Source organism: Seriola lalandi, unplaced genomic scaffold, assembly GCF_002814215.2.
Source record: "Seriola lalandi dorsalis isolate HSWRI2012SDOR001 ecotype SW California unplaced genomic scaffold, Sedor1 jcf7180002054941, whole genome shotgun sequence".
Taxonomy (NCBI): domain Eukaryota; kingdom Metazoa; phylum Chordata; class Actinopteri; order Carangiformes; family Carangidae; genus Seriola; species Seriola lalandi.
Genome location: NW_019525492.1, coordinates 268,655 through 286,167, shown reverse-complemented (window position 1 = coordinate 286,167; position 17,513 = coordinate 268,655). Strand labels below are relative to the sequence as shown.

The window sequence follows — 17,513 nt, the reverse complement described above, 5'->3', positions numbered from 1 at the left end:
TCAGTGTTACTTACATGAGCCACTAGAGGGCGCGTGTCCTCAACCAATACAGGTGATCCTAAAGGACAGAGTCTAATTCTGGGTTTGAGAAGGTCTGACATCCAAAATTAAACTAAATATACTTTTGTTTTTACTTCCACTTCTCCAACATTAGATTCTGTTTTAGTCTGAAGTAAAAGAAAAACTGTGTCTAATGCTCCATATTAATCTGACTGCACACCTGGTTTCACAGAGGTTAAAGGTCGCGGAGTTTAAGTCTCAGTGTATTTAAAGCTCTTTGATGTTTTTCTGAGTGAAATGTTAAAGCTCCATGTTTCTTCTTCTTCTGTGTTTTATTTGAAGTGTTGATCCATCAGAAGATATAAAAACCATCTCAATATAGTTTTACATCTCTTCTCTCAGGCTTCTCTCTGGAGCTCTAGTAACAACAGGTCAGTGAGCCAATCAGAGGAGAGGAGGCTCTGAGCCTCTCTTCTGATTGGCTGACTGTTTTCTGACTGATCCAATAAAAATATAGCAGATTTCAGGTAAAAACACTCAGAGAAACCAAATCCTGTAAAGGTTTGGATGGTGGGTCCAGGTGGGCGGGGCTTGGTGACTGCTTTGTTGTGACATCACAAAGTTCCAGAAGTCCTGACGGCTTGTTTTAAGGCTCAGTTTCTGAATACAGGCTTTAACGTCTACGTTTAATGGACGAATCAAAATATTGAAATTAAAATATTCAGTTATAAAAACTTCCTTTAAATTCAGATGAACAAACCTGGAGACTTTGCAGCGTGTTGGTCAGTAAACATCTGGACAGCTGAACCAACAGCTGCTTTTATTTGACACGTTTACACTCAGACAGATTTACACGTCCAGATGAAACAGGCTTTGAGAGCTGCTTGTAAAACTGATTAAGGAGAGCAGTCACGTCTCCTGAAGAGGAGAGGAAACCTCGCCGCAGCCTCAGCCGCCTCGACGCGTGAATCAAAGCTGCAGCTCGGCGTCTGCTGGAGTGACCCTGAGATAAACGTGAGCTCCTGAGGTCAGAGCGCCGCAGGGCGTCACGCCGTGTTCGTCACGTTCATCCTTCAGACCAGAAAACACAGATTTCAGCAGACACATCGTGTTTATTTCCTTCACAATACCTTCACAATAAAACTCTTTCAGACATGAGAGAGGAGGAGTTTATTCTGACACAACAACGTCCACATGAGACACTTTAAACCTGGAGCAGGACGGAGGATAAACACATTTAAATTTAACATCATGACTCAGTATCTTTGACTGAACTTTTAATATTTTTAAGAAATAAAAGTTCTCAAATTCTTCTCTTCATCTTATTGGACGGTGCAGAGATGATAAATATCTAATGGAGGAGAGATGAAGATGAATAAATCCTCTTTACTTCAGGATCATGTCGACTCTCGTCTTTGTCTCTCTGGGAGTTTTTCTTCATCTTGACTGGAGCTCCGAGGACGCCGGGTTCTCGTCCCGTCAGACTCAGCTGTGATTCATTTAAAGTGTCACATGTGAACAGACGGCTGCATCATCCATGTTTCTGCTTTTATCGCTCTGTTCTTAAATAGATGACAAACAACATCATTAATTATTAATGGTTTAATAATCTAGATGTTTGGAGATTTGGTTTAGTTCAGCTATGATCTTCAGTCACTTTGGTCCATATTTATAAACTTTATTTACATTCATCTTCCTCTCCTGTGTGTTTCTGTCTTTGTGTTTTACTGTATTTATTGTCTTTAACTCAGCTGCTCTGACACATAATCTTTCTATCTCTCTGTCTTGTCAAAATAAAGAACATTTCACAGTGTGAAGCTAGTCAGATTTCATATCTACACATGGATAGAAATACACACACACACACACACACACACACACACACACACACACACACACACACACACACACACACATAAACACACAGAATAGACCCGCTTTAACATGTTACATAACAGAGTGTAAGTGCAGCAGACACAGCATCAGTCACTGTACCAAGAGTTTCCAAGAAACTGCAGCCATTGCACAGAGGCAACACACACACACACACACACACACACACACACACACACACATTCCATGTACTCGTGCTGCCCTCCTGTGGCAGCAGATGGTACTGCTGAGTCAACTTTTAGTTTATTATCATTAGTTTATCAGTAATAAATATATTGATTTACAATTGTTATTAGTAGTAGTAGATATATATATATATGTAATGTACAGTTTTTTTTGCACAATTGAAACATCAAGGCAACAGACATTTTATATACACAGATAAAATATATGAGATTCATCTAAAAACAGTCTCTGCAACTAGAAACTGTAACCAGCACTCTGTGTGTGTGTGTGTGTGTGTGTGTGTGTGTGTGTGTGTGTGTGTGTGTGTGTGTGTTGGAGAATGACCAAAGCACATGCAGCAAACACATTTTCCCTGTTACAGCCAATCATGTTGGAGGAAGGTTTGAACAAGCAGCCAATCAGAGCGCAGTACGAGCTGCTACTGTAAACTGTGTGTGTTTATGTGAGTCAGAAGATGTGTTAATGTTTACAACAGCTCCTCAGAGGTGTGTGTGTGTGTGTGTGGGTGTGTGTGTGTGTGTGTCAGACTCAGACAAAACTCTTTATGTAATAAATATAATAAATCTGTGACTGTTTTTATTGGTTGATTGTCTGTTGTTTGTGGTGTCTGAAGGTTTATAATATTATCACATAATACAAAACAGGCTTTTATGACTCTATAAAGTCATGATGTTGATAATTATCTTACCTGGAGGTCAGTCGTGTTCGGAGGAAGCTCCTGAGAACACAGACTGAGTCAGTTAACAGGTCACATGACACTTCCACACACCTGGAAATAATAATGTTCCCGGGGCCAGCTGCACAAAACACCTTAAATTAAGATTTTCCCCTAAAGTTAAGGTTTCAATAAAATAAAGAAACTGCACAAAACACCCTTAAATCTTCCCCTTAAAATGTTCACTCAAGTATTTAAGGTTTTCTCTTTATCTCTTAAACTTCAGGAATCACTTAAAGTCAGTTAAACCACGACCTGAAGACAGACTTAACAGGAAACTCAAGCAGGATCATCAGCAGAATGAGCAGAAGAGACACAGAAACAAGAACAAGAAAAATATGATGGACAAAGATGAAAGGTCAAAGGTCACTGTGACCCCACAAAACATGTTTTTGGCTTCATAACTCATGAATTCCTTCACTAATTATGACACAACTTAACTTAAATCTCTATAAGGATAAAATAATGAAGTGATGACATTTTGTATCCTAAAAGGTCAAAGGTCAACTTCACTGTGACATCATAATGTTCTGCTAAAACGCCTCTGGATGTTATTCAGCGCTGTAGCTCAGGAAGGAGAGACTGACCTTGTTCCCTGGTTGCTGGAGGGAAACGACCATCAGGTGGTGATTCTAGTTTATAATAAATTATTGATGTGGTCAGAATAATAACCAATAATCACACTGATCAGCTCTGTGCCATTTCACAAAATAACCATACATTTAGTCTTACTGTGGTGACGCACAGGAGAGAGAGAGAGAGAGAGAGAGAGAGAGAGAGAGAGAGAGAGAGAGAGAGAGAGAGCTGAGTTCAGTGAAAGGGCTCTGAGTTCACGTATACCACAGATAGATTAGATAACACAAATAAAAACATGTGGTACAGTACGTACTGTAACGGCCTGCAGCTATAGATACAGGGTGGTGTGTGTGTGTGTGTGTGTGTGTGTGTGTGTGTGTGTGTGTGTGTGTACATGCACGGACATGTGTGAACACACCTGTTGCAGCGTTTCAGCTGAAGTGTTGCAATGTTCCTCAGAGTTTAAAGGATCAGTTCACACATAAACAACAGAAACATTTCTCTGTCACGTTCATTCTTGTCTTTATATTTTCAGTTCTAATTGTTCAGTGTGTGTGTTTGGTTTGAAGGGAGACAAATTACATGAGTAAAAATAAATAAATGAATAAATGAATAAGCAGAAATAAAACATTACGTGTCAGATTTAAGTAGAAAACTTAAGGTGTTTTATGAAGATAAGGAGAAAACCTTTAATGCTTAAGTGGACAGTTTAAGGAAAATAAATAAATCCACCTTCAGCAGGTCACCTGTTACATAAGACACCACTCTTGTGTTAATTACCTTACAGCAGGTATTCAGCCTCTGCTCATCAAATCATAATAATATAATAATATAATAATGTGTCGCTGAACAGTTTTAATAAAGAAACGTTTATAAAAACTCACTTTGTGTGTGTGTGTGTGTGTGTGTGTGTGTGTGTGTGTGTTGCCTCTGTGTAATGGCAGGAGCGGGTCATCTGGTTCACTCGCATACCAAACATAGTGAACATTTCTGCTGCGGCTATACATCACCATCTACACACACACACACACACACACACACACACACACACACACACACACACACACACACACACACACACACTGGAACAAATTCATGTGAATCACTGAACTGTTTGTGTTTATTCAGCCGATGTAGCAACTGTACATTAGCCGTTAGCTACAAACAGATGTGTGGTGTGTGTGTGTGTGTGTGTGTGTGTGTATGTGTGTGTGTGTGTGTGTGTGTGTGTGTGTTCAGTTCAGCTTCTGACTGAAATTAAAAATAAAACTTAACATTACTTTCAATATTGAGTTATACATATAATTTAAGGTGACAAGAATCAAAATAAGTGACAAAAATAAGTGTAAATAAGTTGAGTTACTTGCACAATTCAAAATATATAAACAATAAAAAAAACAAAAAATATCAAACAAATAAGTAAATAAAAGAATAAATAAATAAATAACATACAAGGCAATGATCCAGGTAATAATCTGAATCAAGTGGAACAAACATATAATTAAAATAACCCAAATGTGTACAATAATTAAGGTTACATAATCATTGTTATCACTGACAGCTGCAGAGTGGTGCATTGTGGGATTGTTAGCAGCAAAGTTTTGTTCTTCCACGGTGTGATCTTGGAGGGAAACACTCAGCGGACACGTTGTGCTCGTTAGCTTTGCTCCGTCTCGAGGGCTGCAGAGTTTAATCAGGAGTTTAATCAGCAGCATGAGACGCACCTGAGCCGGAGCAGCAGTCAGTGCAGAGGATCTCCTCACACACCTCTGCAGTCAGTCTCTGACTTTACACACTGCTCCCGTCCACAGCTTTGTTTACAACAATTTCCCCAATCAAACATGCTAACACAACATTAGCATCTGTCTACCTGATGAGTGCAAGTTGGATATTCTCTCTCCTTTTAGCTTTGTTTTGCTCCTCGCCAAATATTGAAGGAAACAGACTCTTTAGCTGCTAAATGCTCCACTACGTTCACTAGCTAGTTGCTAACTTTGCCCAGCAGCAATTTGGTGCTAGACAGTTAGCGAACCGTTAGCATACGGTTAGCTCATCAGTGTATTTTTTGCTTAAAACAGCTGCTGAAAAAGAGGTTGATGAAAACATGAGAGTGAATAAAAACAGTAAAGTTACAGGTTGTTAAACCAAAACAATGAGCTGAAACCAAACATCAACCTCCAGACTGAAACATGAAGAACCAGAAGCTGAAGTTCCTCTAATGGCCACTAGAGTCTGGCTCCAACAGTGAGTCAGTCACCATAGACTCCCATGTTAAAATGTCCAACTTTACAGCAGAAATAAACAGTTTACAGATGTGATTAGTGTTTGACTAAAACAGTGGACTGTAAAAAGGAAACAGGAAGTGATTCTGGACCCAGCTGATATCTGACACTGGTAGAAGTGCAATGCTAAAGCTTGATGCCATCTCACTGTTTTTATGGATGCTAGTTAGCTAGCTGTGTATATAAAAAGACGATGTTTCTATTCTTAACACCGCCTCCGCAGCTCCGACTGTTCCTCAGCGGTCAGTGACCGAGGTTCAGGCTTCACCTCCACACAGCCAAACAAACAAGAGGACGGACTTTGCAGCATCACGTTGTGAATATGCTCAGCTTCTATATTCAGAGTCCAAACAGTCAGTGTGAAGTTTCAGCCGTGACCAGCTGCCAGCTTCCTAGAAGGAACGCAGACGGGGCGAGGGACAGAAATAGCATCGGATCAGGTCCGCTGCGTGGAAACCAGACGGGTCGATGGCGGCTGACGCTCAGTCACTGTTTGCTCTGTGCTGTCTGTTTGAGGTCTTTGGTCCCCACAGAGATGGGGGAGGGGGTCACGGCTGTAGTAAGCTCTAAAGGCCGTGAAGCCTGCAGGTTGATTTATGTTCTCTTCAAGTAAATCCAACTTTGTTTTGATTTAAACCAGGAAACTCAGAATGAGACAAGGTTTCTTTGAGGATGTAATTTATAATGTCAGGTGAGTCTCACCCTGAAGGTTCCAGCTCCGACGCATCTGTTACCACTTTGATCCGTTTCCATATTACAGATCCAAAAAATCTGTTTTGCAGGATCCTGAATTAGCAGCGACCGTCGCTCTGCTCGCTCACACGTGTGAACTCAAGACGCCTCATCATCGTTATCACCTGCCGTAATCTGAACTATAATCCTAATTTTAGCATCGTCTACAAACACCGGCGTGTTAGTGTCGCAGCAAAGAAACAACTGAACAGACCTTTATCTTCAGCACGAGGCACTTTGTCACAACCAGGGAAGAGCACACACGATTACAACTAAAAATATTATTTATTTTACACTAACAAGGAAATAAAGACAAACAAAACACAACAAAACCAAACAGGGGAGAGACACGTCCAAGACTACGTTTCTAAATGAAAGTTACACAGCGAACAAGGAGCTGTAGCTTTAACCCTCTGAGGTCGACGGATGTTTCCATTAATATCTTTGTGAAAACACAGAGTAGAAATATGGTTTTAATGTTTTTAGAATCTGTCGACTGTCCACTTTACGTTTCTTACTCTTGAGAAATCATACATGATCTGAATTGAGAGAGAGAGAGAGAGAGAGAGAGAGAGAGAGAGAGACACCATCTTAAATACTTCAGCCAGACCAGGTGAGCTGAATCCACCTGAGGAGGCTCATGCAGGGAGGGGCCTTTTCAGAGAGGGGACGTCACAAACTGAGACGAGGACTTTGTCGTCCATCTTTTGCTCGCACACTCAGAACCAGAGTCAGACTCTGGACCTGGACCCGGCTCAGAAACAGAGGGGGCAGGGGTCATGTAGTGAGGAGGAGAGTCAGGGCCGAGAGCCAATTGGCTGCTGACTTGACGGTCGATCAAATATCAGAGGGCAGCAGGTCCATCCCTCTCTCTCTCTCTCTCTCTCTCTCTCCCTCTCTCTCTCTCTCTCTCACATAATTAATGAGATGAGAAAAACAAAAAACAGAATTAATTCATTAAATAAAAAAATAAAAACGGACCAGAACCAGAGGTTGAACTAGGATGAATGAATGAATAATGGTTCATATGTTCCAATATGTTTTGGGTTCATTCATTTCCTTAAAGTCTGAGTTAAGGTTTATCTTTAAGTTTTGAGGTTTCCTTAAAATATTCACTTAAGTATTAAAGGTTTTCTCCTCATCTTAGCCTTATATTAAGGAATCACTCAAACTTAAATTGTTGGAGGAGGATGAGACAGAGGAGAGCTTCTTTAATGTTACCCACTTCCAAATCAACAGTCTCCATGGAAACAGTAGAATTGTACTGCTGTAAAATCTCTTTCACTGCTGCAAATGCCTTGGTGTGTTGTGATTTATAGATAAACAGTATTTACTGTTATTATTACTAATAGCTCTGCCCCCCCCCCCCCCCCCCCCCCCCTTCTGCTCTCTCTTCCAGACTCAACAACAACAACACCATGGGGCCTTTGAGCTTCATGAGAGAGAAAGAGAGAGGGAGGGAAAGAGGAGAAGGAGGGGGTGAGAGGTGGGTGAGGGGGTGAGAGGTGGGGGGCAAATTCTCAGAAATGGTAACTGACTGCGACAAGTGCATCGTCCACCAACAGACAAACAGAGACGAAGTCCAGATCTGCAGGTCAGAGAAACGGTCACACACACACAAATACACACACACACACACACACACACACACATTAAGTGTAATATTCATTATTAGTCATTTTGAAACACCAGAACAGAATAATGAGACAAGCCTCTTGTTTCCCTCATATTCTCTAATCTTAACTTTACAGAGGTAAAACTAGAACCACCGCCTCACAGTCGTATCCCTCCACCGACCAGCCAGTTACAGGACACATGGCCGCAGTCTCTCCTTCCTGAGTTACAGCGTTGAGTAATGACAGAACATTACAATGAAGTTGACCTTTGACCTTTTGGATACGAAAATGTCATCACTTCATTTTATCTTTACAGACATTTGAGTTGAATGGTGTCATAATTAGTGAATGAATTCATGAGTTATGACGTCACAGTGACAGAAGTGATGAAATTCTCTCTGGGCACTATATATATTGATATATCACAAGAACGTGAGGTCACCGTGACCTTTGACCTTTGACCACAAACATCTCATCAGTTCATCCTTGAATCTGATTGGACGTTTGTTCCAAATTTGAAGAAGTTCAGTCGGGTTGTTGCTGAGATATCGTGTCCACGAGAAAGAGACGGACAACCTGAAAACAATATGGCCGCTCTGACTGTTCACTTCCTGCAGGACATCAACATGTAGTTTATACTTTTATAACTGTTTTCCTTCAGAGCTGTAAACCACTGAGTGTTGATCAGCTGAGAGGTTTACACACACACACACACACCCACACACACACACACACACCCACACACACACACTTGAGCCGTCATAAAACAATAACAAGAGGGAGGGGGAAACACACACACACACACATAGTATTTGTAGCAGATAAGATGTGAGTAATGATATTCCTCTGTCTCCATTAGTCATCACCCTCCCTCCCCTCTCTCCTCCCTGGAGTATTTCCCATGATCCTCTGCTCCTCCTGGGTTTTGTTTTGATGTTGTGTTTATCAGAACCTCATGTGATTTATTCAGAGTGAAGAAGAGACTGTTTGTGTTTTATTGGTTTATATCCACTTTATGAATTGATTCATGTTGAACAGACGTTTTTTATATAAACAAACTATTAAAATCAGATTTTCTTTGATCAATCAACAATATAAAACGCTGATTGTTTGTTTTTCTGTCTTTTTAAAAACTGACAATAAGTTTTAAAGAAGTTAAATATGACTTTATTAATTATATATTCTGTTTGATCAGGGTATTGACGAATAAATATTAACTAAAGTCCACTTACTAGTGTTTTTAAAGAGCTTTCAACCATCAGAGAGGTTTCACCATCTCCCCAATATAAAAGATCAAAACTCAAACATACACTTGTAAAAAGCAGTTTCTAATTTTTGATTTCAATACTTTTACTTTAGATTTTATTCTCTTTTGTCTGTTTATTTTTTTATTGTTTATTATTGTAATTCCCCCGTTACACTTGACATGTTTATTGACATTTTGCCTTTTCTCTGTCTTTTATTGCTTTGTTTTTATGTCTTACGTTTTATTTTTATTATATTTTTAATGATTATTGTTGTTAATATTGTTATTAATATATAACTTCATGTTATCATGTGAATCTGGCTGCTGAGGAAGACATGGAGTTAAACGCCTTGTTTCCCTTAATCCTCCCTCTCTTTCTCTTTAGACACACACACAAACACACACACACACACACACACACACACACACACACACACACACACACACACACACACATCTGTTTGGCTGTGATCATAGCTGGTTGCTGGTTGATTTCCAGGCTCACGGCTGTTATTTCATGGCAACAAGCCGCACCCTGCTGTGACCCTGATCCACTGTATAACACACACACACACACACACACACACACACACAGGGATCAGTGGATTGAAAGGCGATATAAACACTCAGAGGTCGTTTCATTTTAAAGAAGCAGAAGAAGGAAATTCATTTGAAGCTTCAACACAAACACAAACAGGAAGCTGGAAACATTTTACACCGATGATGTTGTTGCACCAAGGACAGGAAGAAGAAACACCTGTAGAGTATTTAAAAAAAACGCTTTCAGACCTTATTAATTAATAATTACTCAATAATTCTTTCTGTAAGTTTTTATCTACATACATCATCAGGTTGTAACATCACTGAGGACTTCACTTCCTTCTGAGAGGTCGACATCAGAAATCCAAAGATAAACTTGTTCCTAAATCTCTTCATCTTTACCGGAGACGTGTCACATCAGAGATAAACATCAGATTTTTTATTTTATTTTGGAAAAAATAATGCAACATAACACCACCTGTTAGTGTTTATTGTTTATTGTTTATTGTTTATTGTTTATTAGGATCCTCGTCAGCTGTCACAGTGCAACAGCTGCTCTACCTGGGGTCTGTGCTGTGGTGACCCTGATTGGGTTTATATCAACTTAGCAAATAGATCCTCCCATAATAATCATGTAGGCTCACTAAACAATAAGACTTCCTGTAGGAATTTCTGTTTTATTATTATTGGCTGAACCTGAAAATCATATTTACATTCATGGATACGGAGCTGAAAAAGATAATAATTATAATAATATAGTTGCATCTGTATCAGGTCGAGTTGTTTTTCTCAATTCAGAGAATATTAAAGTTCCACCGGTAAATTAAAATGCATAATAATAATAAATATAAATATATAATATAAAAACAAAGTGGTCTGCAGTGAGTTTTATCTTTGTGGTGTTTTTCAGGCAAATCTGCTCTTTAATCTTTATGAGCTCAAACTCCTGCAGAGGATATAAGAACATAAGGAGCTGAATTTAAAAACACACACACACACAAAGGGTGTTGTATTCAGTCCCTAGAGAGAGTGTGTGTGTGTTTGTGTGTGTGTGTGTGTGTGTGTGTGTGTGTGTGTGTGTGTGTGTTTGTGTGTGTGTGCGTGTGCGTGTGTGTGTGCATGCAGGATTATCCCCCAGGTTACTTGGCAGATTTTTGCTCAGTGTTTTGACAACAACGACTCACAGAGAAAGACGGATCAAATACGCCGAATGGCAAAATAACAAAAACACTCATCTTGTGTGTGTGAACATGTTTTCTCTGCCTCATGTTTTCTTCAGGTTACACACTCTCACACGTGGACGTCAGTGGACGAGTTAACGTGTCTGAGTCCGTCTGAAGACGCAGGACTGAACTGATGTTTTCACCCGGAGCTCAAACTGTGATTCAGCATCAAACTACAAAACACAGATTTCAGCTGTAGAACATTATTAATCATCTATGATTTATGGCAGTGGTTCACGACCTTTTCCAACTCACGACACACATCTAAGTATTATCACCTCATCATCTGTCTCTTAACTCTTCCTGTTGATTGATCCTGTTGCTTGCATGGATGTGATATGTTAGTGCACAATCAGACTGAGATAGAAAACAAGTATACGAACAACATAAAAGTTTCTATCATTGCCTTATCACAGTGACAGGCCTTAATACCAGAAATAAACACAATGAAAGAAGTTTTTACACAGTTTTAATGTTTATTTGGTTTCTTTATTTTTCTAATTTTTCTTCTATAATTCGATCTTTTCACCAAAATTGTTCTGTTTTACAAATGATTCAGTTTATTTATGATTTATTGCATTAATACATGTCTGAATGGTGTCAAGCTGCATCCTGTTATTGCGATTGATTCAATTAAATTTTTCAATTCAACTTTATTTGAACATCGACAAATGAAAACAAACTTTATCTCAAGGTACTTCACAGTCTGAGTCGAGACCTCACAATAAACAGTTCCCACTTGGTGACAGTGGAGAGGAAAAACCCTTCAACAGGAAGAAACCTCTATAACAGCAACTAATAATAATAATGTAATATAATAATTAAAAGATAAAGCTGTGAGTCATCAGAATAACAAAATAAGAGATGAACTGTGTCCAAACAGTGAACAGAGAACATGAGAGGACCGAGGGTCGAGCCCTGAGGAACACCCAACATGTCACTGCCAGCTGGTCTCATATGGACCAGAGACTGTGGTTCAATCGAGCGCACAGGTCATCTGTGCAGCAGGTTGTTATGACACATAGTTAGGTTTTGTTGCTAGGCAACATTTAGTGGTTGTATTACTAACCCTATTATGACAGGAAGGAAGGGAAAAGTGTTGGTGTTCGATTCCCATGTGAAACCAGCAGTTTATGTTGTTTCTATTGTCCACGGCGGTTCGACAAAGTTAACTACGTTGTTGTTATTGTAGCCATGACAACAAAGATCGTCTCAGGTTCAGGAAGTATGTATTTCAACCCAAACCACCATCTTTTCCTAAACCTAACCACCCCATGACTATTATTACAGTAACCATGACGATGAAAGTAGGTACGCCGATCTCAGTAGAGTCTGCATTTTTATTTCAATTTGTTTTCAGGTCGTCCGTCTGTCCCGTTCTCGTGGACATGATATCTCAGTAACGCCTTTATGGAACTTCTTCAAATTTGGCACAAACATTCACTTGGACTCAATGATGAACTGATTAGACTTTGGGGGCCAAGGGTCAAAGGTCACGGTGACCTCACAAAATGCTGTTTTCGCCTTGTGAACACAATATCTCCGTAACTCCTCAAAGGAATCCCTTCAAATTTGGGACAAACGTTAATTTGGACTCGAGGACGAACTGATTAGATTTTGATGGCTAAAGGTCTAAGGTCAGTGTGACCTCAGAAAACACTTTTTAGCCATTACTAAATACTTCACAGCAATTGTGACAAAATTTCAGACGAATGGTTTCATATTTTATGTCTCTGGATAAACAGGGATGTAACCTGGAACTAGTCTGAGCGGCGGAGGGATACGACCACGAGGAGGTGATTCTAGTTGAAGCTGATCGGGGTAAATGATCATTTATTTATTGGCGTTTCAGCTTTTCATGACCCTTATCGGTCTCAAATGTTCAGCTTACATGTACTGTCTTTCTCAAACTACTGTGGTTTAGTCAGTGTGTGTGTGTGTGTGTGTGTGTGTGTGTGTGTGTGTGTCTCAGAGGAGTGTTCAAACACAGCCCAACTGTTCAACTGCAGATAACAACAGAAATTGAAAGACAGGACGTTTTACAGCTCAGCAGAACACACTGTACCTGCTCTAATCACTTTACTGCAGTGTGTGTGTGTGTGTGTGTGTGTGATCATAATTCTGCTAATTATCATTTAACTGCATACACTGTCATAAAATAATGTAATTAAATGTCAGAAAGTAATAAAGCTCCAGTTCTGCTGCAGAGTTTTTGCAGTGGCTGCAGCAGAGTGTGTGTCTTCATATGTGTGTGTGTGTGTGTGTGTGTGTGTCCTGAATGTGCTATATTAAGCCAAACCACACCACTTCTGACCTCAGTGTTTTCAGCGTGCTCAGCTCAGCAGCTGTTTGTTCACTGGAAGACAAACGTGTCCTCGAGTTCATCAAACTGTCTCCGTGGACAAGCGACCTGCGGAGCTCAAACATTCATGGAAACGTCAGTGTCCCTCTCTCACCTCAGCCTCATCTCCTCAGTTATTAAAGTGCTATTAATGGAAGTCGTATATTCTGATTTAATTTAGTACAGACTGAAAACAACAGCCGCTCTCTCTCCTCGTGCTGCAGCTCATTTACTGATTTGATTCCAAACGATCTTCATAACCTCGACGTGACATTTACCGAAGCTCCGACGGTTCCTCTTACTTTCTGTTTCTCTCACTGAACTCAAACTGAAACTAAACTCACTGAGGTTTTAGCTTCAAAGCTCCCACAGTAAAATATTAACTTCAGTGTTGTAGTTAGTTAACTCACCCTCATAAACATTCAGACCTGGACTGTAAAGTGTTTTTGACATGCCACTCAACAAACTTCTTGTTACAAACTTCCCCTGAAAATATTATTTCAGCTTTTCTTAAAAGTGGAAGTTAGATCTGTGTTTCTCAAACTTTTTCAGATGGAGAACTAAAATAAAACTCAAAGACGACCTCACTCAATACCAACATGGCTTCTGCGCTGAAGAATCTGGGGACAGAGGTTTAGGAAGAACAGCACTATCCTGTCAGACTTCATGTTAATAATGACTCTTTCATACACACAGAAATTAGTCATGGAGTTCCACAAGGTTCTGTGCTCGGACCGATACTTTTCACCCTTTATACCTTGAGATAATGTTCGTTATGATTTAATAAACGGTCGACTCTGCGTGGACAGTGTTGTTGAACCGTCGGGTACATTGCTCTAATGAGTGAAAAATAGATGTTAGCAGAGGCCTGACGATTGTCTGGTGCTCTGGAGGTGGAGCGGGTTGTCCACTGATCAGAAGGTCAGTGGTTCAATTCCCAGCTCCTCCAGTACGCATGTCAAGGTGTTTTTGGGCAAGATACTGAACCCAAATTGCCCTTGATGTAAAACTGGTGGTGTGCAGGAGGTTTGTAATGTAAAACACTTTGAGCGGTCGATAAGACTAAAGCTCTATATTCGTACAGATTTATTATTTATCTCTGTCGGTGTGTCCGATAAGCAACTTCCTCTTCAGTAATAAAACTTTCCATGTCTGTTCCATGTTGTATTTCAGATGTTTCTGTTTTATTTTGCCCCAAAGAAACAAACCTGTTCTTTAAACCTGTTTTCTGGATGTCAGTAAAGACACTGGATCCGGTCCAGGACCCGCTGCACCTCGACTCCTCCACAAAGAACCCTCTGATCAAACAAAGACAACATACAGGTGTGACTCACTCGTTACGAACATCCTCCTCAGAGAGAGGGGGGGAGGAGTTCCCCTGTGGCGCAACACTCAAACATGTCCCTGGAGGGACGCCAGCACTAGGAACTAAAGGCTCCGCTGGAGAACAGGCTGACAGGTCTGACGGTGTTGGAGGGAGTCGTTCTTGATAACTGATGAATCAGGTTATGTAAATTAGGGTTTTACATTTTAATAAAATGATTTAACACTTCATTGAAAAACAAACAGAGATTCTTCTGGGTTTAATGAAGCGTTCAGGGTTTTTATTGTGAGAAGAATCATTTTAAGATTTGTAAGATTTGTATCTACAGTTCACAACAGAATATGGAGATCATGTAAAGCTCAATAACAGTAGGTGTCTTTGACTGATATATTTCCGTCCGTGTTTTATTATTATGTAATTTTTTAAGGTGAGAATGTTATCTGAATGTGTAATATTAAGAAATGCTATCTGTTTTAACTGCAGCATTTTAATTTTGATGTGGTTTACATCAAGCTTCTTTTATCTAGTCTATGTGCTATTGTACCACATTTTTAAAACTGTAATTAATTGAGTGAGCTAGCCGCTGATTTCGTTAGCATTTTTTTTTTCTTGGTGAAAAAAACATGGACTGAACAGAAGAGAGGGCGGGGCTAGCGAGCTAGTATTAGCAGCTAGCATTGTGTGAAGTTCACGCACCGAGCAGCAGGAACGTTCAAAAGTTCTCCAGGAGTTTTCTAGTTGTGTTTATTATTCTCTGTCCTCAGTGTTCACAGATTCAGTTTCTTGCCTTTTACTTCATTTCTACTGTTGTTGATAGATGATAGTAACATTTGAAGAGCAGAATGTGTTCAGCTCCAGCACAGTCACCACCTTCACAGGTGAAAGTATCGACCAGTTTAACATGAAACGGTGTTCAGTAGGAAACAGATGGAACTGACCCACCAGAACTGCAACCTGGACCAGAACCAGACTCTTCATAGATGTGATGCTGTGACCTCAGAGACGGATGTGTTCACCTCACACACTCTTTAGTGTGAACTGAACATTGACAGTTCAGATTGTGAAGCAGTTGTCAGTGTAGTACAGCTCATGTTCATTAGTTTTATTCACAACTTCATTGTTGTCATTGAAAAGGTGTTTAATAAATAAACTTGTGATTAAATTGTACTGAGTATGTTTTTCTCATATTTACCATCTGCCTCATGATGAATCTAACAGGTCACTTTGGTGAATTAGTGTTTTCATTACTTAAATTGGTAAATTCATAAGACTAAGTAGAAAAGCACAAACTCTAGTATCTATCTCTAGATCCTGTGTTGTCACTGTTGAAGGACGGACACATTTAAACATTTCTATCATGTTTGTTGTTGATTAAAGCAACATAGAAAGTCTTTGATTAATTACGGATTCAGGAAAAACTTTAATGTGTTGTGATTTCTATACTGTGCTGCTGCTACTGTTAAAATTCATACCAGACACGCTCCATAAAAACCATCAACAAAGCTTCATAAAAAACTTAATTTCAGATTAAAACTGCATTAATTTCAACAATCTATCAACTGTAACTGACAAATTAAAACTAGAATACAGTTATGAATGAAGGTACAGGTGAACTTCACTGTCACAAGACAAGTTTGCATAATAAAGAGGTGGATAAATCTTATTTAGTAACAAGTATAAATCACAATAGAAATGTAAAAATAATACTTCATAGCTCAGTGAGGACGGTGCAACAGTCTGACAGGTCGACTGGAAGCTGTTGCAGCCGTCCATAAGTGATGGAGGGAAGGTGCAAAAAGTCCAGGAGCCGTTATTCATCATCAGTCTTAGTGTTAGAGAACGTTTTAAACTGTGGTTTCACAGTTTAACGTTAGCACACATGCTAACTTCAACTACAATAACATTACAAGTTACTCTTCACATATATGTTATTTTGTCCATAGCTTTGAGTGTGTGTGTGTGTGTGTGTGTGTGTGTGTGTGTGTGTGTGTGTGTGTGTTGTTGTGTGATAAAACCATTTTCCTGCTTTCCTTCCAGTGCATGCTGGGATACATTCCAGTACTTCAGACTTTTTTGTTTGAATGTTTGATGTGATGAAAAAAAGTTTGACACATTTCATCCAGAATTACAAAGTTTGAATGTAGAAGTCACATAAATTTTAAAACTAATAAGATTTACCCTGAAATTACAGAGAAAGTCTTTAAATTGTTCGTATGTACATTAACCTTTATAATAACAAGCTACATTTTTAATTACAGATAATTACTGTCATTCTACAGACTTTTGTTCACACACATCCTAAACACACTGCAGATACTGCAGCTGTGTCCCGATCCAGGGGCCACGTGGCCTCTAAACTGGGACACAGGTCATATATGTAAAAGGATAAAGGAGTGTCAGTGTTTCAGGAACGTAACGTGTTGGATCGTTAACAACCGAGTTGCCAGGGTGAAAAATGCTCCACACAGAAACTCTGAGAAGCAGCCACTTGATAGATTATGAAGATTAAGAAAACTGGTCAGTGTGTTCAGGGTGGGAGCGGCTGTGAACAAAAACAACCAGTCAGCACAAGTTTACACACACACACACACACACACACACACACACACACACACACACAGCACATGGTGTCCGTTTCTGTTTCTATGACTTCAGGACACGTTCAGTTATGTAATGTTGAAAATGTAAACTGGTGATGAAGCAGTTCACATGTTTGATGTTTTGTTTTACATATTTTTATAGATTTGACTCAATGGACTCACGACTCATCCACAAGGGAAAGACACAAGAAGAAAGAAGAAGCTTCATATAATTATATTATTATATTAAATTATATGTT

General features: G+C 39.5%; 2 long non-coding RNA genes across 2 annotated transcripts; one reads left to right on the top strand and one right to left on the bottom strand.

The window, feature by feature from the left end:
* Nucleotides 1–1,155: 1,155 nt before the first annotated feature.
* LOC111644728 (uncharacterized) lies at nucleotides 1,156–3,526 on the bottom strand. Its single transcript, XR_002759807.2, has 3 exons — nucleotides 3,382–3,526; nucleotides 2,768–2,797; nucleotides 1,156–1,562 (listed from the first exon to the last, which is right to left on the bottom strand). It is a non-coding gene; the product is annotated as an uncharacterized LOC111644728 (long non-coding RNA).
* Nucleotides 3,527–7,800: 4,274 nt separating this feature from the next.
* Nucleotides 7,801–9,609, top strand: LOC147817560 (uncharacterized). Its single transcript, XR_015436259.1, has 2 exons — nucleotides 7,801–7,978; nucleotides 8,136–9,609. It is a non-coding gene; the product is annotated as an uncharacterized LOC147817560 (long non-coding RNA).
* Nucleotides 9,610–17,513: the final 7,904 nt, after the last annotated feature.